The following is a 24,074-nucleotide window of genomic DNA, read 5'->3' as shown; positions in this document are numbered from 1 at the left end:
GAGGCGCCACATCCAAGATGGCGGCGGTCGTGACAAACCGGAAGAGGCGGGAGCACGAACAGGATCCCGGAAGCGGCCCAGCAATCCAGCAGCACAACGCACCGAAGGGAGATTGCGAACAGTAATAACATAGCACACACTAACAGAGCAGCGCAGGGGGAGTAGGATACGGGGCCCCGCTCCTTTACGGGGTAAAGCAGGGAACAAGAGCGGAAGGCCGCAGGGGAAAGCGGTAGGAGCATGCCGAGGGGAGGAGGAGGAGGAGGAAGGGGGCAGAGGGGGAGGGAGGTAGAAGCTGGAGTGCACATAGCAGCAACAGAACTCAAAGAAATACCTGTAAGCTAGGAAGGGGAGATATTAATGAGGAAACCTGCAAAGGGAGTGACAACATAGGCAAGAGAGAGGAGATGGGGAGGGTCAGAGATAGGTCCAGACTGACAAGTACCCCGGGGAAGGCAATGAAGCTAGGTGCAGCCAAATTGAGCTAAATCAAAGCTTGGGGCTAAAAGGGAAGAGACCATATCTACAAGATGTAGTAGATAGCTGGAGCTCAGCAGGCAATATGAGGGGCGTCACAAATACAGAGGAAAATGGGTCAAGTTGTGGAAAGTTAAGATTAAATGGCCAGTTTTGAGGTTATTCTCACATTTGAGGTTTTACGCAGACTATCTCACATACGAACTTTGACGAGATCCAAGTTCGGACTAATAAAGTTGATGGTTAGACGGCTGGGACGGCGGTCCTACAGTCGCCATGTGTGTCTACCCTCGGGCTGGGGCAGCTGCCCTAGAACCTGAGGAAGTCCTGGGGAAGAGGTGGGGTGACACGGCCCTCTGGAGAAGAAAGGAGAGGGAGGGAGTGCCCCAGAGACCCACCGACCCACAGGCAAGGGAGAGAAAGTGGTACTATGCCGCTGACCACTCTCCCAAGTTGATATGTGTTTTATATGTGTTTTTTTCCTGCCCTCATGTATCCCCCGTACCTACTGTGTCTACCCCCCCCCACACTGTCTCCCACACAAGTGGTCCACCGCCGAAGCCCCGCACAGAGCTGAGTACTGCAGAGGTACAGAAGCAGCACCGTAGCGGCTCGATACACCCAAGAGCAACACTAAGAATACAAGGTCAGTACTCCGCACCAACATGCCTCTAACATTTATATCCCACAACACTAAGGGACTAAACTCCCCATGCAAACGAAAGATAGCTCTTACTGATTACAAAAAAAAGGGAGCAGATTTCATCCTTCTCCAGGAAACACACTTCAGTACCACTAGCGCCCCCAAATATTTTGACAAACAATATAACCAAGTATTCCTATCCTCCGCCCTAGAAAAGAAGCGGGGTGTAGCAATCCTAGTTCACAATAGGGTAGGCCTAATAGTAAATAATGTAAAAAAGGACCGAGAGGGCAGGTTCCTGATGCTCGTAGGATCCATAAATGCACTACCCATAACAATAGCCACGCTGTATGCCCCTAATACCCATGAGGCAGAATTCTTTAAGAAGACATTCGGCGTCATAAAAAAATTCAGCGAAGGAGCCCTAATCCTGGGAGGGGACTTCAACGTGGCTATGAACATAACTCTGGATCGTTCAGGGCCTCACAAACACAGAGCCAACCCCGGATCTTCCGCATTAGAGCAAGAATTAAAAGACCTCCAATTAGTGGATGCATGGCGAGAAACCCACCCACTTGACAAACTTTACACCTTCTACTCACACCCACACGACTCATTTAGTAGAATCGATTACTTCTTTGTGTCTAGTAGACTGGTCTCCACGGTCACCCATACGGAGATCCATGATATTTCATGGTCAGACCATGCACCGATCGAGCTAAGGTGCAAGCAGATAGGGCTGGAAAGACCAAGAGCAAACTGGAAACTAAACGACTCCCTTCTAAAGATCCCAGACCTTGAGAGAAAGATCAAAGAGGAGATTAAATACTTCTTCAGGGAAAATAAAGACAGCGTTGACTCACATATAACCCTCTGGGAGGCACATAAAGCAACACTGAGGGGGGTTTTGATTAGCATAGGAGCTCGCAAGAAAAAAGAACGCAACGCAAAAATTATTCAGGTGCAAACAGAGCTAAAACAGCACTGGGAACAACATAGAAGGTTACCCAATGCAGCGACCCTGCAACAAATAAAGGACACCCAGATTAAACTAAACCTTCTGCTCACTTCCCAGGCTGAGAAAGCGTTAAGTTGGTCAAAGAGAAGATTTTTCGAGAAAGCAAACAAACCAGATACCTTACTAGCCAATATGATTAATTCCAAAACACGCAATTATAATATCCAAGCGATAAGGCGAGAAACAGGGGAAATTACCGCCAACCCCAAGCAAATCGTAAGGGAATTCAAAGACTTCTACGCTAAGCTATACGATGGAGATAAAGTAGCTAGATCTCCAGCGAACAGGGAGGCCCTGGTGAATTTTCTAGATAGCTCGAGCATACCCTGTTTGAGCGGGGTGGACAGAGAGGTGATGGGTAGAGACTTTACAATGGAGGAACTATCGGAGGTTATGAAAAACCTGAAACCCTCTAAAGCCCCGGGCCCCGACGGGTACTCGAACCTTTACTACAAAAAATTTAGAAAACAACTAGCCCCCTATCTACTTCGTATGTTCAACCAAGTGCTGAACGGCTCCCAGTTCCCTAGCCAAATGCTCCAAGCGTCCATCTCAGTAATACACAAGACAGGGAAAGACCCAAAGGACTGTAAAAGTTACAGACCTATATCCCTAATTAATTCGGACATCAAAATTTACTCTAAATTGTTGGCCAATAGATTGAGTCTTATCCTACCCAGACTGGTGCACCCAGATCAAGTCGGGTTTATCCAGGGTCGGCAAGCATCAGATAACACCCGACGGATTATTGATCTGATAGAAATAGCCAATCGTAACGATATACCAGTTATGGCGCTCAGTCTGGATGCGGAAAAAGCGTTTGATAGGATAGACTGGCCATACTTAGAAGCCACGCTTGGAGCGTTCGGAATGGGTGACAAATTAATAAAGGCTATATTGGCGCTATATTCGACCCCGTCGGCTAGGGTTACCCACCAGGGATTCGCTTCAGAACCCTTCCAAATTAAGAGTGGTACGAGACAGGGATGCCCGCTCTCTCCTCTCCTCTTTGCACTGTGTATGGAGCCGCTGGCGGCTCAGATACGAGACAGCAAAGACATCTCAGGTATTGCCATCGGAAACCAGACGCATAAGGTGGCACTCTATGCGGATGACGTATTCCTGACAGTATCCAGGCCCCTCACCTCCTTGCCAAACCTGCTCGATCTGCTGGGACGGTTCAATAGGGTCTCCGGGTTCAAAATTAATCAGAGCAAATCGGAGGCTATTAATATAAACCTCCCTAAACATGTAGAAAAACTAATTGCCCTTAACTTCAATTTCCGCTGGCAAAAACAGCAAATTAAGTATCTGGGGGTCAACATCACGCGGACATATAATACAATTGGCCAAGCTAACTACCCGCGGCTGATACGGACCCTGAGAGAGGATCTCCATAGGTGGGCCAAAAATAAAATTTCATGGATTGGCAAAATCCACTGCGTAAAGATGAACTTGCTCCCTCGCCTCTTATATCTCTTTCAAACACTCCCAGTGCCGCTAAGCTTGAAGGAAACTCTCTCCCTCCAAACTGAGATAGATAAGTTTATCTGGGGAGGTAAGAAGGCGAGGGTGAGCAAACAGATAATGCGCACACAAACGGGGGCGGGAGGGCTAGCGGTACCTTGTTTGTTGTCATACTATCGAGCGGCCCAATTATGTCAAATTGTGCAATGGCACACTAACCCCGACTCTAAAAGGTGGGTCGCGTTGGAAAGAGAGGCCTGCTCCCCATTGGAACTAGAGCACCTGATTTGGTACCCTAAGAAGGTGCGCAATAGCACCAAATTGCCGCTATCCTCAATGACCAACTCGCTGTCAATCTGGGAAAGCACAAGGCTCAAATATGGCCTGACCAGCAGGGCATCGGGCATGACACCAATCTGGAATAACCCCCTCTTTGCTCCGGGCCAGTCCAGCACAGATTTCTCTATCTGGAAACAAAATAACATAAAGCGATTGATTGATCTGGAGGGAAGACAAGGAATAAAAATCTTCGAAATAGTCAAATCAGACTACCATATCCCTAATGCCGAGATCTTTAGGTACCTCCAGATCAGGGCGTTCTATCAAAAAGTGCAGCCAAAATCCCCTATGACAAATTTCGAAAAGCTCTGTCGATCAGGGACATCCACGGTGAGACTCACATCGCAGATGTATAAAGAAGTGACCGGTTCTAGCACGACAGTAAAGGACAAAACCAGATATATGACCCAATGGGAAACAGACCTAGGAGAGGAGTTGGAGGTAGAGGACTGGACAAGGATAGTGACGGCGACCTCCAAAAGCTCTATGTGCACGACCTTAAGGGAGAACGCATATAAAGTAATGATGCGCTGGTATCACACTCCCACAAAATTAGCTAAATTTCTGCCCAGTTACTCCCCATTGTGTCCAAGACAGTGTGGACAGCAGGCAGATTTGTTGCACATGCTGTGGTCCTGCCCCAAAATCGTCCCAGTCTGGGACTCAATTAAGGACTGGTTAAACATTATCACGGGTAAACCCGTCCCATTAGATCCTTGGCTGTTCCTCCTGAACAGACCAGCAATTGGGTTCACTAAAGGAGAAAATAAGTTGATAGCTCACTTTGCTATGGCGATGAGGGGGGAGACTGCAGCACGCTGGAAACAGAACATAATTCCCTCACTCCCAAATATTAGACATAGAATTTGGACGGTATGCCAGTTGGAAATGCTGACAAGCCTGGTCAACGACACTGGCGAAAATTTTGAAAAAGTCTGGGCACCATGGTTAGCCCAGAAAGAAATTCAGGGAGTGGAGAGGACCTCTATTTGGCTTTGATAGAAACAAATGCGTTCTCCCGTGAGGAAGTGCTTAACGGTAAAACCCGCACCACACTTAGACACACGCAGCAGCCCCCCCGCCCCCGCCCCCCCCCCCCCCCCCCCACTCCAAAACCCCACCGGCCCCAAGAGGGACCTAAAAGAAAATGAGAGAGACACACTAGTCAAAAGTTAGAGGTCCTACGGGGTATGCACAAAGTCCTCAGACGCAGAGAACCAGCATGAGAGAGGCAGAGGCGGAATCATGGAAGGAGACCCCCCGAACTCCCCCCCCCCCTCCTTCCCTCCCTTTCTCTCCCCCTCTTTTTGTCTGTCTCTCCCCTCCGACTGCTGGCCGGAGTCCCCCCCCCTGTCTGTCTGTCTGCCCCGTATGTCCAAAACCTTCTACCCAATTACAAAGTTGAATGACACATGCAGTAAGCTGATAATGTTTGTTCTTACGAGCCTTTTTACTGTATGCATATTATGTACTGAACAAAACAATAAAAAATATAAGTTGAAAAAAAAAAAAAAAAAAAAAACATGCTGGAATAAAAGAAACACAATATTAGTCGACTTAAAATAGACACCATCATTACTTGCATAAAAAGATGTAACTAGAAAAAAGCGTAGGATAAAGAAAGGAAAACAGAGATACAGAGATAAATGATACATCCCCTAGGTACAGAGGGGTGGTGAGCTAAAGATTCAATAAAGTGCCCAAATATCCACATCCTCATTTAACCCCTTAGGGGACATAGTATCTAACTTATGTATCCAATATGTCTCTTTAGAAGACAATGTTTTAACTCTTCTATTTACAGGAATCAACTGAATCCCCTTAAAAGTGAGACTTGACGGATCTTTATTATGGTGTATCAGGAAGTGTCTAGATACACTATGTTTTTCAAAACCATTTTTAATATTTCTGACATGTTCCTGAATCCGAACTTTAAGGCTGCGTTTGGTTCTGCCTACATATTGATACCCACACGCACATTCCAATAGGTATACAATATGTGTAGAGGTACAAAGAATAAAGTCATCAATATTAAAAACTTCCTTCGTTACTTGTGAATAAAAAGTGTATTTGTCAGGATGTTGGTATTTACAAATCGTGCAATTACCACAGATATAGTTGCCTTTTGGTTTAGGCCCTAGCCAGTTCTTTTTCGATGTAGTATTGCTCTTACTTATAAAAACATCACTAGGAGCTAACAAGTTTTTGATATTTTTTGCTCTCCTGTAAATAAACCGTGGTTTAACGTCAAGATGTGATCCCAAAATGGGATCATTGCACAATATACCCCAGTGTTTGTTTGTGGTACTGAGCCTGTGGAAATGGAGTCCTTGAATATTAAATATAATCGTTTGGCTATTACTGAGCTTAACTCCTTGAGAACTCTTGGATGTATGCCATCGGGGCCAGGTGTCTTATTTACTTTAATTTTTTCAAGTCGCTTATGAACTTCTTCCTCAGTTAACCAATTGATCATTACTATGGAGGTTGTGGCTTCCTCCTGCAGCACTACTATTGAACTTGATTCTTCCCTGGTAAACACAGAGGCAAAGAATTTGTTTAATACCTCAGCTTTTTCCTTATCTCCAATAATCTGCCTACCCATCTCACACTGAAAGGGTCCTATATTTTCTTTTCCCATTTGTTTGTTATTAAGGTACTTAAAGCTGCAGTTCAGTCTTTTTTTTTTTTTTTTTTTACATTTATTTTTTTACTTCAATAGTTTTATGTGTGCAATCTCTAATTACCTAAAGAACAGTATAGTTGCAGCTCAATTCGTTTTCCATGTATTGATAGGTCGAAATTTGGTGACATATTAAAAGCTGGCATTTGTTTATAATCTGCTTGACTGGCAGTGGAAGCTCATGAATATTCATGAGCACTGCTGCATTGACAAGTGCTAGAGGGAGGGCAGGGCTGACAAAGGGGTGTGTTCCAGAGCTTGTGACAGGACAAGAAGGGGCAGTGCCTTAGCAAATGGCTGTTAAAATAGAATACAAGAAAATTGGTCTTTCAAAGTTGTTTTTTAAAAACAGAAAATGCTAAAAGTATTTTTTCTTACTACAGAACTGATTTATTAAAAAAAACACACATGCAGGATATTGACTGAACTGCAGCTTTAAAGAAATTTTTAGGGTTGACCTTACTTTCTATTGCAATCCTTTTTTCCTTATCCATTTTTGCTAATTTAATTGCCCTTTTGCAATTTTTGTTACATTTCTTATAATTCTGATACGATGTCTCTGTCCCTTCTGGCCTGAAGAATCTAAACTCCTTCCTCTTCTTGTCCATTTCCTCCGCTTCCTGTTTATTTAGCCACATTGGTTTTGACTTATTTCTTTTATACTTATTACCCAAGGGTATACACTGATAAGTGTGCTTTTCTAACAATGTTTTAAAGACTGCCCATTTATCTTCTACATTTTCCCTGCAAAAACATCATCCCATTGTATTACTACTAGATTAGACCTCAGTTTATTCAAATCTGCCTTTCTAAAGTTTAAGGTCTTTGTTGAACCCAAGTAATCTGTTTTTTGATAATTTATTTCAAATGAGACCATGTTATGATCACTGTTGCCCAAATGTTCCAGGACTTGAATATTTGTTATTACTTCTACTGTACATTGTTTGATATGACCAAATCCAGAACTGCCCCTCTCCTGGTTGGTTCCTCAATAATTTGGGTCATATAATTGTCTTTAAGCACCCCCAAAAACCTGTTCCCTTTTGTTGTAACGCTTATCTTATTGCCCCAGTCTATGCCTGGATAATTAAAATCGCCCATTATACAAACATGACCCAGTTTTGATGCTTTCTCCATTTGCAAAAGTATTTTAGCTTCCTCAATCTCACAGATATTTGGTGGTTTATAGCATATTCCCACAAACATTTTCTTTATACTTTTACCTCCACTGCTAATTTCTATCCACAAAGTCTCTACATTTTCATCATTCCCTTCATAGACATCATCCCTTAAATAGGTTTTAATTCCGGTTAACATATAAACATACTCCACATCCCCTTCTATTTGTTCATTCTTCCAAAAAGAGAATTCCCCTCTAAATTAACTGCCCAGTCATGGGTTTCATCCCACCATGTTTCAGTAATGCCTATGATATCATACTGCTCCCTTGCAGCTATTAATTCAAGCTCCCCCATTTTATCTGTCAGGCTTCTTGCATTAGCAAGCATGCATTTAAGTTTTTTTTCAGCCTGTACTATTATTTTATCTGCTCCTTCCTTTCTGCTCCCACTTGGTTTAGTCTTTTGAAGTTTTCTAGTATTATCTGTATTTACTATGGGTGTCTCACTGCTTGTCAAACTTGCACTTGCCCTCATTCTATCTCCATACCACCTTGTATCTTCATCTATTTCATTTAGTTCATTATCTGTTTCATTCCCCTCCCCCGTCCATCCTAGTTTAAAATCTCCAGCCTTTTTAGCATTCTCCCCCCTAGCACAGAAGATCCCTCTTCATTGAGGTGCAATCCGTCCCTAGAATATAGATGGCACCTCTCAGAAAAGAAGTCACAGTGCTCTAAAAACCCAAACCCCTCCTTCCTGCACCACTTTCTTAGCCATGCATTAACCTCCCTGATCTCTGACTGTCTCCCTGCGGTAGCGCATGGCACTGGTAGTATTTCAGAAAATACTACCTTGGAGGTCCTTGCCTTAAGCTTTTGGCCTAGATCCCTGTAATCATTTCTTAGGACCCTCCATCTTTCTCTAACTTTGTCATTGGTGCCAACGTGTACCAAGACCGTCGGGTCAATCCCAGCCCCCCCCCCCCCCAACAATCTGTCTACCCGATCCGCAATGTGCCGAACCCGAGCACCTGGGAGACAACAAACTGTTCGGTTCATGCGGTCCCAGCAACAGATTTCCCTATCTACCTTTTTAATAATGGAGTCCTTTACCACAACAATCTTTCTTTGTATCTGAGCATCCTGAGTCCCCACTGTGCTGGAGGAACTATTCCCCTGGCTGCTAGAGGAATTAGTCTCCCCCAGCCTTGCCATTTCTGCCCCAACATTCCCAATATCTTCACTCAACATGGCAAATCTATTGGGATGTGTCAGCTCAGAAACGACCTGCCTCTCCCTATTGCCCCTGCTTCCCCTTCTAAATGTCACCCAGCTACCTACCTGCTCCTCACTAACAGCGCCACCATCTGCACCACTAGTCGAAGCAAGGGCCTGCTCAGTGAGCTCTAATTCCCTTTCAAGATTGCCAATGTCCCTCAATATTGCAAGTTGCCTCTTCAGATAAGAAATCTCTGATTCTAAAGAGACCACCCGCTCACACCTCTCACAGCGGTATGCTCCTTTGAACATATACTCCAAGTGCATATACATGTGGCAAGATGTGCATTGAGTGGCATTTTCAATCCTGCTCATTCTAGCAACTATGAAGTTTAGAAGTACGAACAGTAAACTGTACTTCAATATACCTGTTTAACTGCTTCTGGTTCTAACTGCACACACTTTAAACAACCAGCACTTCAAATCAACCACACAGATTAGTCAGTACACGCAAGCTCAGGATTCGTTAGAAGCTTCTGTTTAAATAGGGACACCCACCAGGTGTGTTTTGTTATCAATTAACTAACCCCACCCACTGCAGGTGTTAGGCCAGCCAATTAACCAACCACACCCACTCTGCCTCAGGCAGGAGAAAGGGGGAAAAAAAGTTACAGGCTTCAAATTACATCGCACTTTAAAAATAGATTAACCCACAGCACACTCCCCAAAAACAGCCACTCCTGCAAGTATACCCAGTACACAAAATACATGAGACACATTTTCTGGGGGACTGGGCTACAAAGTTAGACTTTCCTAGTTGAAATGAACGAAAAAACAAAGTCTTTAGTTGATCGGGACTCAGCCTGAAATGTCCTGGAACTCAAATCGGCATGAAGTTCCTGACGCCACCGCTCTTTCTTCCGGAGGTGCTTTAATCCCTTGACCGGTAGTTGGCTCCAAACGTCCTGGAGCTAAATTCGGCTTGCAATCCTAGCTGCGACTGCTACGTTCAATTCTCAGAATTTAGCTGCAAAAAGTGGGATTTAGAAAATATTCTGCCTTGAAATTTCTGAAGCCAGTTCGCTGCTATTTCTCTGGGGGCATCTTTTGGTACATTTAAATTTGCCACTGATGTTCTGGTGCTTAAAATCTGCTCTCCGGATTGGCTGAGGGATTCTTATAGTATTTCAGAGTTAATTCATTAAATACTACAGCCAATCCGAGCGTGGGAAAATTCCTACCAGCCAATCAGAGTGATGCCAGGCAAGCAGATCTTCTGAATCAGCTAAGGGCATGCGCAAGCTTGCCACCTCTGCCACTTGTTATTCAGAAGCCACCCACTGGTTTAGGCTCCTCACAGCCTGGGAAGGCAATTTGAGTACTGAGGACTTCAATTCATCCAAGGACATGGGTGCTCAAGCCTAAACCTCCTGCCCAAATGCTCTTTACACCTCTGGCATCCTCTGTGGCTTTCACGACCAATGTCTGAGTAGACACGCTGGCACTAAGCTGGTAGCCCAGTGACTCACTCAGAACATCGGTCCGGAAAGACCCAGCTCATTTATACTGTGCACAAGCATATACTGTATGTACTTTAATCACACTGTTTAATAAACCATACATTTTATAGTTTCCTAAGTCTTATGGTTATGGGGAATAGAATAAGAAGTTGCACATTATTCCTTATTAGCCATATCCCCCACACACTTTAACTAGACTTCAACTTAAAAAACTTTTTGCAACCTTATCTATGGTTGTAGCACCCGCAGAACCCCTATACCGGGTTCTGGGTGACCTGGACATTAACTGGGCACCCCCCTTAACCTAGGGACCCCTTGACCATTCCAGGGACACCTCACATCCCTATGCTCCATTTACCTTTCTGGTCTGTGCTGAAGCAGGGAATCCTAGCATTGCGTCACGCAAGCGTTTAGGGGGAGATTTTGCCAGAGCAATGTGCCTATATCCGGGATTCAGACCTGATTCTTGGGTACATTCTTGGGATATCCAGCAACTCTGGACCCCGAATAGCTAGGCATGTTCTGACAACACTTTATCCGTAAAAAAAAAAACCTTGAAACTCATTGCTCAGCGATCTCTGCCTGTTGGCACTCCTGGAAAGGTAAAAACACATAAATTCTTTATTGCCGCATAATTTTATAAAATGCATGTACAAACACTGGGCTCAAGAGCTGACACTCCTGAACCTCAATACATGGATCAACGGTAACCAAATGCTTAACCTATATTAGTTAGTAAGGGAACCCTACTCTAGTAATAATCCCTATTAAAGCTTCTGCCACTTTCCTATTCTCAATGGATAAAAGTGCCACGGCCTCAAGGTACCTGGTTGCAAAATCAACCACCGTGAGGATGTAGCGCTTCTCGATCCAGTTAGAGACCATAAATGGTCCCACTATATCTATGACTTCCCTCTGGAAAGGCTCACCGATCACCGGGAGTGACTTCAGGGGAACCTTCACACGGTCGCTCGAGTTGCCTACTCGCTGGCAGGCACCACTGCTGTGGATGCCCCCTGCCAGTAGAACTGCTGCAATAGCCGGGTTATGGTATGAGTGGTCCCCTGCTGTCCTGCTAGTGGGATGGAATGGGCAACCTGCAACAACTACTGCCTATACTTCCTGGGTACCACCAGCTGTCTTCTACCAGTCAATACCCTGTCTGGAGCATCAGGGACATGCTCATGGTGCCAGAGATACTGATACGACCCACTCTGAGGTAGACTCTGACGCCTGAAGTCTCATGCCATCTAAGATGGGATCGGACCACACTGCTTCTCTGAACCTGGCACCCAGCTCCAGCCACTCATCCTTAGTCACTAAGTCTGGGGCTGGGGAAACAGGTATGTTGGCAGGGATGTCAGAACACTGTCTAGACTCGGTCTGGTTTACCTGTCTGGTCTCTCGGGACCTCGAGATTCAGTGGTCCCAGATGCAGGGGGACGGTGATTTCCTCAGTGTGTGCAGGGGTTCCAAAGGCTCCCTGCCTGGGCAAGTGCCCGATTTTGGCTCCTGGTGACAGCAGCCACAGAAGCATCTTCGTTCGCAAAATTACAGCACCTCGTCCCAGGTCGTTACCGAGTAGCAACTCGGTATGCAACCCTGGCAAAACACCCACGTCTCTCACTCCTCGACCAGCAGCCCTGTCGAGAAACACCCGGGTGACCTGGATTGACCTAGGTCTCCCGTCTGGCATAGTCTCCCGTCTAACCATGTCAGGTCGCACCATGGTAATTGTAGCACCGGAATCAATCAGGCTGGCTGCCTTGCGATCTCAGGTGGTCACCGGACACAAATGTTTCCTCCAGATGTTGTTTACCTGCAGCCCTACATCTGCAATTTGATGCCCTTCTGTTTCCTCCACTGGGATTACTGTAGGTGGTGTAGGAACCGCTGCCTGTGTCCTCAGCTGTACCATTTGGACGGCTGCTCGCTGCTCCTCTGTGGGTATGAGTCCCACGTTGGTCACCACCTTTGCCGCTTGGGAATGTTGTCCCGGAGGGGGGATGCTGGAACGGTGCTGATTGTGACAATCTGGCCTCAGATATCCGGTCAGATAGCAGTGATGACATCACAGCTCTTGCATGAACTCCATGGGCTTCGCTATATTCCCCCTGGCAGGAGGTTTGGGTTTCCAAGTCGGGGTAGGGTGAGCGGCCAATGCTGCCTTGGCTTGGGCAGTCCCGGTAGGAGCGAGTGCCCACTTGGCACGTGGTTGAGTAGTCACATACTCATCCGCCAGCCTGGCAGCCCCAGTGTAGGTCTTTTGTTTCTTGTCAATGACCCACTCTCGATCAGGCATACATTTCTCCAGATACTGCTCCTTGAAGATGAGATCCTGCAGTCCCTGGTATTTGGTAGCCATGCACCCTACAATCCACTGGGTACCGTGCTGGGCTAACTGGCCCACAAATTCCAAGTGAGTATCCCGGCCAGTCTTTTCCCTAGATCGGAACAGTCCCTGGTAAGCCTCAGGATTTAGGGTATATCGGTCATGCAAGATCGCCTTGACATGCTTGTAGACGTGGCTGTCCACGGTCAGGATTCCCTGGAAAGCATTCAGGGCTCTGCCGGTTAACAGTGGGGACAGTTGGTCCTCAAAGACCTTTATAAAGCCATTGATGTTGTTTGTGCCATCCACAAACTTAGCAAAACTGTGATGAGATGCCCTTGGGGTCTGGGCTGGACGGGGTCCCAACAGGGACGAGACATCTGAGCATCTTGGGCAGCCGCGATCAGCTGCAGTTGCTGTTCAAAAGTGGTCCGACGCCATGGCTGTAATGAGAGCCATCAGATCAGCCACCAGGGCTACTGCAAGTGGGACCATAGGTGGCTCACCCTCACTCTTGAACTCTGTGTCATCTGCGATCTCGATATCCAGGGTTACATCCTTGGCTGGAGTAGCCACGGGTGCCTTCATAGCCAGAGGACAAGCCAGCCCGGCTTCGTGGTGCTCCAGATCCTCCTCGAGTTACATCTTAGCCCGACTGTAAGTCGGTAGTCCGTAACTCTCACACTGAGACATTTTCGCCAGTGTACATTCTCCTGTCCTGTGTGTACATGTACTACTTGTTTTGGGACCTCACAATCTATGAGCTCCTCTTTGTACCATAAACCCCCCACAGGAATTTATAGTTCAAAGCCGAATGATCACAATGCTGCCACCAGAAAAAAGCCTGTCGGGAGACCAGGTACTTTTTACACCATTTATAGATTACCAGGATCGTTCATTAGGCAAAATGAGATGGTAAAAACAAATAGCGTTTATTTTGTTAAACCCACGTACAATAAGAAGAAATAAACAATGAACCGTTAAAAATACTTACTGGGGGTCTGGGGGAAAAATCTAGGCTTTCCTAGGTGCAGGGCGCCTGTGCTCCTACGCACAAGCAGGGAGAAGGGAATGGACCCGATAGTGAGGTGGGGAATCCGCAGGACACACGAAAAGGAGTGAGTTGCCGTGCAGCTGGGGATCGGCACACTTAGTCACGTGAGCGTGCCGCGCGCAGGAGAATGCGCAACGCGTCCAGAGGTGCGTTGCCAAGCACAGAGACATGACAGTATTGTAAGCCTGCTACCACATCAAGGTAAACCCTACTTAGCAGGTCCTACACTACCCGACGGTAAACTAACCTCAGTAGTAAATGAGTGACTGTCCCAGTCTTCCGGAATCCAAAGGAGATGAGTAAAGATCCCAAGGAGGTCCAGGCAGGAACAGCATGCGATGTTAGTAGTTGCAGGAACCCAGACAGGTAGCCACTGAGTGCTAAATAGGTAGCAGCAGCAGCTGTAAGGAATGAGGAAGTCAGAGAGAGGCTTACTTCCTGTCAGGAGGAAGAAGGCAGGATTTGCCAGGAAGCAAGATGGCGTTGTTTGCTTCAGGATACTTAAAGACACAGGATCTTGACTCGCAGCTAGAGGGCGGCGATCAGAAGTTAAACGAAGGTAAGGAAGGAACACGCCGCAGAGGGCGTGTTCCGCGCATCGTTACAGCCTGCTTGAATGAGCTTAACCTGAACGGGATATACACCCGGTTCTTCTGGTCCTCTTTTCGGCTTCAGTTCCCAGCCGCGACCGCTGCGTTCAATTCTCAGAACTTGGTCCCAGCGTCTGACTTAGTCTCTGTGAGGCAGACTTTTCAGGCTTCCAAACAAAGCCGGTCGCTCTATTATTTCGAACAGAGCAACTTTGAAAAGCCTGCCGTAGCTTCATCGACTCTCACTGATTGGTTGCGCACCTTGCTTCCTCGGTCAGCACCTTACATAACTCCGCTGGACTATCCCCAGAACAGAGGGGGAAGGAGCAGACAATGGGAGCGTGGGAATCGCTTTCTGCCAGCCAATAGAAAGAGGGTCTCGACCCTCGGCTGACATCAGAGGAGTAGGCATGGCAAGCAGGCTTGAAAAGCCAGGTGAGCGGGAAATATGATTTTAGCCAAGAGGAGCAGACTCTGTGACGGAGGCATTGCCACCTGCGGGGTTGGCTCCACCAGGTCTGGAAACTACAAAAGATGTCCCCACTGGGTGCCCTTTGTAGTCCGGACCTGGCCATTGGCCTTCCCTCACCCACCAAACGTTTTCACACCTCTGGACATCCTCTCCCCTTTGAACTACGGACCCTCTACAGACTTGCTGGCACCTTAATGGGATGCCCGGCAAGTTGCAGAGAGCCTTATAATATATGTAACAAACATATAAATTACCTTTTATTACATGGGGGACTTTGGGGAGATTCATGACTGTACAGGATATAGGACTGGGTTTTCGGGGCTTGAAAAGTAGGAGTCTGGGGGACATGGGGCAGCACTGGTGTAGTTCTACTCACGTACTGTAAAATCATGCCTGCTCGCCGGGTAGAATTAAGGTACTAATGGTAGCTCCAGTCCCCAAACTCCTGCAAATAAAAGAATTGCATTCTTACCAAAATAGCCCACCTAAAACTTACAGCAATTTTCATGACTCTGGGGGTAATGGGTACATGAAAAGTGGAAAATCTGGTCACTTTAACTTCACATGTACATATACCTGGCCCCTGGTTTATATTGCTGGGTAGCTGCCAGGGATTCAAGTGCAACCAGAGAACTTAACCTTTATTTATGAAGCCTGGTTACCCTTGCCGTCACAGCTACCATTGCTGCAAGTTCCTCTGCATAGTGTGACAGGTCCCCGAAGCCAAGGGTCCCCCGAAGCCACCAGGGCGACCACGACCGGTCCCCTGGGCTCCGCTCCCAGGACTGGCAACAGCCCCGACCTGGACTGCTGCTTCAGCCACCACCGCGTTGGCAATGGCATCCTCATGCCCCTTCAGGATTGCTTCCAGCTTGACCTTGCTGTGCCCATCCGTCAACAGACCGAATGCCTCACACCGGGCAACCACAGCTGCACGGTCCCAGGACCTATACCGTTCTGATCGGGAAGCCATCTTCGCCTTGTGGCACTAAGCTAAATGACATGGAAAAGTGTGATTCCCTGCTTTGTATAACATGTATCCGACGTCACTTGTTTTGAGAGCTCGCAATCTACGAGCTCGTTTTGTGCTATAAATCCGGGCAGAAACCTTATAGCCCAAAGCCTGATCGCACCGCTTCCACCAGAAAAAATCCTGTCACGGGAGACCAGGACTTTTAACACCTTTTAACTGGGATCATTCAATAGGTAAAAAAAGTTGTGGAATAAAATGAGGTTTATTCGAGTAAACCCACATACACACAATTAAATATAAAGATACAGGTAAAATACACACTGTCTGGGGGTGATAACTAGGCACAAATAAGTGGAGGGTGCCTACTTTGGAATGCTTACCTTGACTGGAAATCTCTCCCGGCTTCCTAGTCCTCTTTTCAGCTAGAAACCCTAGCCGCGACCGCTACATTCTAAAATGAGAACTTGGACCTGGCGTCTGACTTGTCTCTGCAAGGCAGGCTTTTAGTTTCATAAACGAAGCCGGTGGCTCTGCTATTCATAACAGAGCAACTTTGAAAAGCCCACCTGCGCTTCGACTCAAACCACAAGATAGTCTTGTTCTCTGCCTCGGCCATCTCCTTACATACCCTCCACTGTTGTTTCTTTAGCATGGAAGTATTGTTCTGGCAGTTCTGAATTTGGTCATATCAAACAATGTAGAAGTAATAACAAATATTCAAGTCCTGGAACATTTGGGTAACAGTGATCATAACATGGTCTCATTTGAAATAAATTATCAAAAAACAGATTACTTGGGTTCAACAAAGACTTTAAACTTTAGAAAGGCAGATTTTAATAAACTGAGGTCTAATCTAGTAGTAATACAATGGGATGATGTTTTTGCAGGGGAAAATGTAGAAGATAAATGGGCAGTCTTTAAAACATTGTTAGAAAAGCACACTTATCAGTGTATACCCTTGGGTAATAAGTATAAAAGAAATAAGTCAAAACCAATGTGGCTAAATAAACAGGTAGGGGAGGAAATGGACAAGAAGAGGAAGGCGTTTAGATTCTTTAAGTCAGAAGGGACAGAGACATCGTATCAGAATTATAAGGAATGTAACAAAAATTGCAAAAGAGCAATTAAATTAGCAAAAATGGATAATGAAAAAAGGATTGGAATAGAAAGTAAGGTCAACCCAAAAAAGTTCTTTAAGTACCTTAATAACAAAAAATTAAAAAAGAAAATATAGGTTATTGGAGATAAGGAAAAAGCTGAGGTATTAAACAAATTATTTGCCTCTGTGTTTACCAGGGAAGAATCAAGTTCAATAGTAGCGCCACAGGAGGAAGCCACAACCTCCATATTAATGACCAATTGGTTAACTGAGGTAGAATTTCATAAGCGACTTGAAAAAATTAAAGTAAATAAGGCACCTGGCCCCGATGGCATACATCCAAGAGTTCTCAAGGAGTTAAGCTCAGCAATAGCAAAACCATTATATTTAATATTCAAGGACTCCATTTCCACAGGCTCAGTACCACAAGATTGGCGTAAAGCAGATGTGGTGCCTATATTTAAAAAGGGAGCTAGATCACACCCGGGGAATTACAGACCTGTAAGCCTGACTTCAATAGTAGGGAAACTACTTGAAGGTTTAATACGGGATAATATTCAGGAATACCTAATGGAAAACAAAATTATTAGTAATAGTCAACATGGATTTATGAAGGATAGATCTTGCCAAACTAACCTTATTTGTTTCTTTGAGGAGGTAAGTAGGAAATTAGACCAGGGTAATCCAGTTGATGTTGTCTACTTAGATTTTGCAAAGGCTTTTGATACGGTTTCACACAAGAGGTTGGTGTACAAAATAAAGAAAAATGGACTCAGTAATAAAATATGCACCTGGATTGAAAACTGGTTAAAGGACAGACAACATAGGGTTGTCATAAATGGAACTTTTTCAGGTTGGGCTAAAGTCGTGAGTGGAGTACCTCAGGGATCGGTACTGGGACCCCTGCTTTTTAACTTGTTTATTAATGACCTTGAGGTTGGGATCGACAGCAAAGTCTCCATCTTTGCTAATGATACTAAATTGTGTAAGGTAGTAGAATCAGAGCAGGATGTAATTTCTCTTCAGAAGGACTTGGAGAGACTGGAAACGTGGGCAGGTAAATGGCAAATGAGGTTTAATACAGATAAATGTAAGGTTATGCATTTGGGATGCAAGAATTAAAAGGTGACTTACAAATTAAATGGAAATATATTGGGGGAATCCTTGATGGAGAAGGATTTAGGAGTGCTTGTAGACAGCAGGCTTAGCAATAGTGCCCAATGTCATGCAGTAGCTGCAAAGGCAAACAAGATCTTATCTTGCATCAAACGGGCAATGGATGGAAGGGAAGTAAACATAATTATGCCCCTTTCCAAAGCATTAGTAAGACCACACCTTGAATATGGAGTACAATTTTGGGCACCAATTCTAAGAAAAGACATTATGGAACTAGAGAGAGTGCAGAGAAGAGCCACCAAATGGGATGGACATTCTAACTTATGAGGAGAGGCTATTTAAATTAGATTTATTTACATTAGAAAATAGGCGTCTAAGAGGGGATATGATAACTATATACCAATATATTCAGGGACAATACAAGGAGCTTTCAAATGAACTATTCATCCCACGGGCAGTACAAAGGACTCGGGGCCATCCCTTAAGGTTGGAGGAAAGGAAATTTCACCAGCAACAAAGGAAAGGGTTCTTTACGGTAAGGGCAGTTAAAATGTGGAATTCATTACCCATGGAGACTGTGATGGCAGATACAATAGATTTGTTCAAAAAAAGGTTGGACATCTTTTTAGATGGGAAAGGTATAGAGGGATATACCAAATAAGTATACATGGGAAGGATGTTGATCCAGGGATTAATCCGATTGCCAATTCTTGGAATCAGGAAGGAATTCATTTTCCCCCTTAATGGGTTTTTTTGTTTGCCTTCCTCTGGATCAATAAGTAAGTATAGATATAGAATAAAGTATCTGTTGTCTAAATTTAGCATAGGTTGAACTTCATGGACGTACAGTACGTCTTTTTTCAACCTCATCTACTATGTAACTATATATGTAACTATGAAGTAGGAGGAGCGACCAATCAGAGCGTGGGAACTCTGTCCAACTAGCCAATAGAAACGGGGGCTCATCTCTTGGCTGACGTCAGAGGAGGCGGCGTGCCAAGCCGGCTCGAAAAAACGGGTGGGCAGGAAATATGGATTAGCCAATGGGAAAGGCGCCTACGAGCCCCATCTTCACCCTGCTAACCAATTGCCACCCGCTGGACAGGCTCCACAAGGTCTAGCAGTCTCAAAAGGTGTCCCCACGGGGTGCCCTTTCAACTCTGGACCTGGTGAATAGCCCTTCACCGCTCAAACGGTTGTCACCTCTGGAAATCCTCTCTCCTTTGAACTCCGATGTCTTTACAGACATTTCGGCACCTATGTGGATGTCTGGGCTGGCTGCATAGACATTTATACAAAATGCACCACACTTTAAAACATATTTTAATACTTAATACTGTATGTCTTGGGAAACCTTGTACCTCTGAGGGAAATGGGTCTGGGATATGTGGGCTCGAAAATCAGGCGTCTGAGGGACACTGCAGCCCCAGTGTAATTTACCCCATGCAGGCATGTACCCGCAGGGGACTACCGGTAACTTTGTCCCCTGAACTCCTGCAAACAAAATAACTTGATTTCTACCCAAATATCCCACCTAAAACTTACTCCCGAAGTCTTATGTTTCTGGGAAAAGGGGAACAGGTGAAGTCAAAAAAACAGGTCATGCCTTTTTACATTGTACAATATAATGGCCCCTGGCTTATGGTGCTACTTAGCTGCCAGGGACCCACGGTTTTCAGGGGTAACCAGTCGGGTGTAACCTTTATTATGCAGACCGGCTACCCCCTACCGTCACAGTACTCCAATAGGATCACTTTTGCGTCTATGCTCTATTTTAATGTCCATTATTTTATAGTTTGTGTAAATAAAGTTTATTAATCTACTCATCAATCATCCAGTTAAGTAACTGAGTGCACATGCTGGGTTCCTGTTCCTTGTTTAGTGTTCATATGTTTAGAAAAAAAAACTGTTTAATTTCCTTAGCATCAGTCGTTAAGTCTTAGTAAACACTTGCCATCTTCTCACACTATGACCTTGAAAGTGGACGTACAGTAGACGCCTTGGAAAATTCCACTGGAGCTACATTTATTCGTAAAAAAGCTGGAAAAGTGATTGGAGAAAATCAATTAAAAGAACAAGGGTGAGTTATCATTTCTCTTTCTGTTCAAATAGCATATCAGAAGAATAAAACTCTGACTGGTGTTTTGACAAAGAATAATTTACTTAGTCTGTGGCCACCTTGTAGTAAATGCTCTTGCCTTTGATCACTGAGAGCCTGTGCAACGCCTTGAGTCTTTGTGCATGTCCATGTCATACTATAGTACAAAAATATGATATATATATTCTTTTATGCAGCAATAACTTTTTTTTTTTTTTTTTAATATATTTTATTTTATGCAGCTCTGTATATACAGGGTTATAGAAAAAGTCACCCTTATAATAAAAATAGCAGAAGAAATTAGAGAACTGTTAACTAATGAAGTCACATGATATTACCTTTCTCTGGAGTACAGGCAAGGGGACATGAAAAAGAAAAAGAAGAAAAAGAAAGGCAAGTATTTCTTAGATAATTTGTTATGAAATGTCACAATTTAGTAATGGTACTAAATGATACCTTTCAATTTCTCAAACTATTAACAATTAGATTGATTTTGATATAAACATGCAAATGCCTTTTTAATAATACTTGATATGGTAAAAAAAAAATCTCCTTTGCAACATCCTTTTATTAAACGACTTTTTTTGCAGTCCTAATTTGGATAATCTGGCCTCGCAAGTAAACATTTTCATTACATTTCTGAAATTGCTTGCTCTTCTTTAAGCTTTTTTCTAATTCCCTCTCCAAATGCACCTCTCCCAATAAACAAAAACACAACACAAAGGGAGCCCAGAGCTACTTCCAATATGACAAAAATACACAGTAAAATACCTATATATATATCTATATATATATATAGATATATATATATATAGATATATATATATAGATATATATATATAGATATATACATATTTATATATATCTATATCTATATATATATATATAGATATATATATATCTTGAAAAAAGGGTAATTTAGTTTAACCCTTTGGTCATAGCATTATAAGCCTGCGAGCCACTTCAAGACATGACCATAATATCGCAGGTCCTAACACTAACTGATTACAATTCTTATTTACCTGTACTGCTGCGACACACTTTATTCGAGCAAATACCCAGTATGTACCTGGCAGATACCTGGAATGCGCCGCTCCTCACCTCAGACAAGCCCCGTTGCGTTTGCCTTCCCAGCCATGGTTCATGCCTGGCTGATGGGCGGCTGATCTGTTAAATGATAATGATTAGGATTTAATAGGCTGCAATGCTTCGCGTGTCTACCAGATGGCATAAATTCATGAATTGTAAAGCAGTATATATATATATACTGTGCAGTATTGCAGCCAGCGGGAATAAAATGCTTCAATCCCTGCCTGGAAAATAATGCAATGCACTCGGGCAGAAAACAGTCAGAAACCTCAATACACCCGAGTATACCCGAATTCGTGGGACTAGCCGAGCTCGAATAAAGTGTGTCGCCAGTGTATGTACAGGAAGAATGATCTGCTTTGGATCTGTCAGAAACAGCAACATGAAAAGACCTGTACATATGGAAAGTGGGGAGGGGCGAGCTTAAAACCTGGGGAGGAGGGGCCACCAACCTCCAAAACAGCTGAGACCAGCTGGACAAAGTTAATAAATGCAGAGATACCCAGTAAGCTCATATAAACCTTAAGAATTACCACAATATATATATATGTATATGTGTACACTGGCGACCAACTTTATTCTTAGTTGGCTAGCTCCGCGAATTTCAGAGTATCCCGGTGATGTGCGGTTTTGTATAATTTTCTCCCGGGGTATATAGCGTTATTTCCGCGGCTGTGATTTAAGCATTTTATTCCGGCTGGCTGCAATACTGCAATGCCGTGTAAAAACGCATGGGGGCGTTTGCGAGCTGTTGTCTTTGAAGCCGAGAAATTCATGAATTGTAATGCAGTATATACTGTATATATACAGTATATACTGTATAACAACAACCCCTATAACCCCTAACATACACATAGAGTACTGTATATGCACATCAATGATACTATAGGCCGTCCCCTGGCGAGATGTGTTTGCAGCAGTGAGAGAACCGCTGCTCTCTGCGCAAACATCGGCACATTAAAAATTATTTAAAATACATTTTTATTGATAGTGTAGATGTGCAGGGGGTCTCCGGAGCTGAACCGCGTTGGTTTCAGGTCTGGGGACCCCCTACTTCCCGAGATACAGCCCCCTTTATGAGGTGCCGGTATCCCTCTGCGTTTAAAGGTCCCGATCACGTGATCGCGGCCTGTAAACAAAGCAGAGGGATACCGGCACCCCATAAAGGGGCCTGTTTCTCGGGAAGCAGGGGGTCCCCAGACCTAAAACCAAAACGTTTCTGCTCCGGAGACCCTCTCCACATGTACAGTATGAATAAAAAACATATATAAATAAACACTCGTTCCTTACCTTAGCGGCTATGTGCTACGGTAATGAAGCAGCATTTCTGTATTTTAATAATATTGTACAGTGAGCAGGGGGTTCCCTGAGCCAGAAATTAATGCTCAGGGGACCCCCTGCTCCTGCACAATATTATTAAAATACAGAAATGCTGCTTCATTACCATAGCGGATAGCCACTAAGGTAATGAAGGGGTTAACTCACCGTGCCCGCTTTATTGTGGGTAGCGGGGGTGGGTGAAGGGGGTATTTGGCCCTTGGTGTGAGTTTAGGACTTGCGGGGGGGGGTTGCGGGTGCACTTAACCCCCTTCACGACCGTAGCAGTTAATACCGCTATGGTCATGAAGGGGTTAAGCCCTCCCGCTACCCCCCCGCAAGCCCTAAACAAGCACCGTTGGGGCTAATACCCCAATACCCCCTTCACCCACCCCCGCTACCCACAATAAAAAAAAACTCACACACAGCAGCCGCCAAAAAATAAATAAATAAATCTAAATAAATAAATGACTATAAATAAATACATTTGAAATACATTTTTATTTATAATGTAGATGTGCAGGGGGTCTCCGGAGCTGAACCGCGTTGGTTTCAGGTCGGGGGACCCCCTGCTTCCCGAGATACAGCCCCCTTTATGAGGTGCCGGTATCCCTCTGCGTTTAAAGGGCCCGATCACGTGATCGTGGCCTGTAAACCAAGCAGAGCAGAGGGATACCGGCACCCAGCGGTTCAGCTCCGGAGACCCTCTGCACATCTACACTATCAATAAAAATGTATTTTAAATGTATTTATTTATATTTATTTATTTATTTATTTAGATTTATTTATTAATTGTGCTGCTGCTGCTGTGTGTGAATTTTTTTTATTGTGGGTAGTGGGGGTGGGTGAAGGGGGTATTAGCCCCATCGGTGGTTGTTTAGGGCTTGCGGGAGGTAGCGGGTGCACTTAACTCCTTCACGACCGTAGCGGTACTAACTGCTACGGCCGTGAAGGGGTTAAGTGCACCGGCAAAACCCCACCCCCCCCCCGCAAGTCCTAAACTCACACCAAGGGCCAAACATCCCCTTCACCCATCCCCGCTACCCACAATAAAAAAAATTCACGCACAGCAGCCCCACAATTAATAAATAAATCTAAATAAATACATGAAGAGAAATAAATATATATTGTATATATATATAATGTATATATACAGTATATATATATAATAACAATCCCTATACATATACAGTATATACTGTGTATATATATACTGTACATATATATATATATATATAATATATATAGCTATATGCAAATATAGCTGTATGCTCATCTGCATGTCTTAGGCAGGTCTGCATCCCCGCCTTTCCCCATCATCACCCAGCATACAGCACTTCCACTGCAGCAAGGGATTCTGGGAAATGACATGCAAATGAGCACACAGTGTCACTTTTTGCCTCAAAAAACATTTTTAACATGGTTCCCTATAGGCTTAAGCTTGCTGCA

At 44.5% G+C, this 24,074-nt stretch overlaps 1 long non-coding RNA gene across 1 annotated transcript in view; it reads left to right on the top strand.

Annotated features, from left to right (window-relative positions):
• LOC142485185 (uncharacterized) overlaps positions 1–20,613 on the top strand; it is a 95,758-nt gene extending 75,145 nt beyond the window's left edge. Inside the window, exons 5-6 of the long non-coding RNA XR_012798363.1 lie at positions 20,103–20,201; positions 20,575–20,613. This is a non-coding gene — a long non-coding RNA (uncharacterized LOC142485185). The remainder of the gene's footprint in view (positions 1–20,102; positions 20,202–20,574) is intronic.
• The last annotated feature ends 3,461 nt before the right edge of the window (positions 20,614–24,074 follow it).

The sequence above is a fragment of the Ascaphus truei genome, unplaced genomic scaffold, assembly GCF_040206685.1.
Source record: "Ascaphus truei isolate aAscTru1 unplaced genomic scaffold, aAscTru1.hap1 HAP1_SCAFFOLD_539, whole genome shotgun sequence".
Classification (NCBI taxonomy): domain Eukaryota; kingdom Metazoa; phylum Chordata; class Amphibia; order Anura; family Ascaphidae; genus Ascaphus; species Ascaphus truei.
This window is presented reverse-complemented; position numbering and strand designations above follow the sequence as displayed.